General features: G+C 44.7%; 1 non-coding gene across 1 annotated transcript; it reads right to left on the bottom strand.

Annotated features, from left to right (window-relative positions):
* Positions 1–441: 441 nt before the first annotated feature.
* On the bottom strand, positions 442–548 carry LOC112752741 (small nucleolar RNA R71). The gene has a single exon (XR_003177161.1). It is a non-coding gene; the product is annotated as a small nucleolar RNA R71 (small nucleolar RNA).
* Positions 549–2166: the final 1618 nt, after the last annotated feature.

The following is a 2166-nucleotide window of genomic DNA, read 5'->3' as shown; positions in this document are numbered from 1 at the left end:
ATGGAAAACCATCATGAAGAAGAGGCTCACAACCATGGCAGAGGAGGTCGAGCAAATCATGCTGGGGAGGATAGAAGAGTTTTAGGCTCTTACATCAATCCAAACCCAGGAAACTGTGGAAGTAGCATTCAAAAGCTAACCATCCATGCCAACAATTTTGAACTGAAGCCACAGCTCATCACCCTTGTTCAGAACAACTGTTTGTTCGGAGGGAGTGTCCAAGAGGACCCCAATCAACATTTAACCACCTTCCTGAGAATATGTGACACAGTGAAGTCTAATGGTGTTCATCCTGACGCCTATAGACTACTCTTATTTCCATTCTCACTCAAGGATAAGGCAGCCAAGTGGCTGGAGTCTTTCCCAAGGGAAAGCTTGACAACTTGGGAAGACGTGGTGAACAAATTCTTAGCAAAATTTTACCCTCCTCAATGAATCAATAGGTTGAGAGCTGAGGTCCAAAATTTCAGGCAACAAGATGGTGAGACTCTATATGAAGCATGGGAGAGGTTTAAAGACCTAACAAGGAGGTGCCCACCAGATATGTTCAATGAATGGGTGCAGCTGCACATTTTCTATGAAGAGCTCTCTTATGAGTCAAAGAAGGCCGTGGACCATTCATCCGGAGGATCTTTGAACAAGAAGAAAACCATTGAGGAAGCCATAGATGTCATTAAAACAGTAGCGGAGAACGACTACTTCTATGCTTCCGAAAGAGGGAACACAAGAGGAGTAATGGAGCTAAACAATGTAGATGCTCTGTTGGCCCAAAACAAGCTCATTACCCAGCAGCTGGCTGACCTCACCAAGAAGATGGAGAGGAACCAAGTAGCAACAATCTCCACTTCATCAACAACCCAAGAAGGAGTGAACGAAGAAGCAGAGGGTAGTCAGGAGCAAGCCAACTACATTGGGAATTCACCTAGGCAAAACCATGATCCATACTCCAAGACCTACAACCCTGGATGGAGGAATCACCCAAACGTTGGGTGGAGAAATCAACAAGATCAAAGCCTTGATGAAAGACGCCTAAATCCAAACAATGCAACCCACCAACACTTCATATCTAGACCGTATCAACACCCCCATAACAACACCTTCCCACATTCATATCAAGGCCAGAATAACCCTACTCAGCCTGACCTATCATCATTTGATGAAAGAATCTCAAGGATTGAGAATCTACTTGAAGGCATGAGCAAAGAGATTCAAGACACAAGGTGTTCAAGGAAGAAGTGCAAGCCATTTTCAAGAACCAAGGAGACACAATCAAGAGGTTGGAATCTCAAGTGGGGTATCTCTCTGAGCAAATTCTCAAACCCACAGATGGATTCCCAAGTGACACAAAGAAGAATCCGAGAGGTGGATAAAAAAAAGGTAAGATGGGAAGATTGCAAGATGGTCACTGTAAGTGATAAGGAGATTGAGGACAAGCCAAGCAAGCTGTCAGAACAACCTGAAGATACCTCGGCAGAGAAGGAGGAAAAAGAGTACCAAGAACCAGAAATCTCAAAACAGGAGCTGCTGAGACTCTATGCACCTTTTCCCCAGCTGCTCAATGGTGCTGTGGAGAAGAGAATATACTCAAGATTTCTGGATTTGTTTGCATCCCTGCATGTGAACATACCATTCCTCAAGACTATCCAACAAATGCCTGCGTACATCAAGTATATGAAGGAGCTGCTTCCCAGGAAGAGCTCACTCAAGGGAGGGCAAACTATAGTAATGAACAAGGAGTGCAGTGCCCTCATTCAACCACAGCTACCAACGAAAAGAAAAGATCCAGGGAGTTTTCATGTCCCCTGTGCCATAGGGGAAACAATGTTTGATAGAGCACTCTGCGATTTGGGAGCAAGCATCAACTTAATGCCCTTATCCCTGGTGAAGAGGCTGCAGATCAATGAGATATTGCCCACAGATGTAGTCATCAGGCTGGCTGACAAAACTCAAAAACAAGCAAGAGGGGTGGTGGAAAACGTGTTGTTAAAGGTGGGGAAATACTTTCTTCCCACAGACTTTGTCATCTTGGACATGGAAGAGAGTCACACTCACCCAATCATATTGGAAAGACCATTCCTAGCTACAGCCAGAGCACTCATAGATGTGGGGCGAGGGGAGCTAATATTGAGGATCCATGATGAACAACTCAGCTTCAATGTCTTCAAA

This window comes from Arachis hypogaea, chromosome 15 (genome assembly GCF_003086295.3).
Source record: "Arachis hypogaea cultivar Tifrunner chromosome 15, arahy.Tifrunner.gnm2.J5K5, whole genome shotgun sequence".
In the NCBI taxonomy this organism is placed as follows: Eukaryota; Viridiplantae; Streptophyta; class Magnoliopsida; order Fabales; family Fabaceae; genus Arachis; species Arachis hypogaea.
The sequence above is the reverse complement of the archived record's forward strand: the minus strand, read 5'-3'. Positions and strand labels throughout refer to the sequence as shown.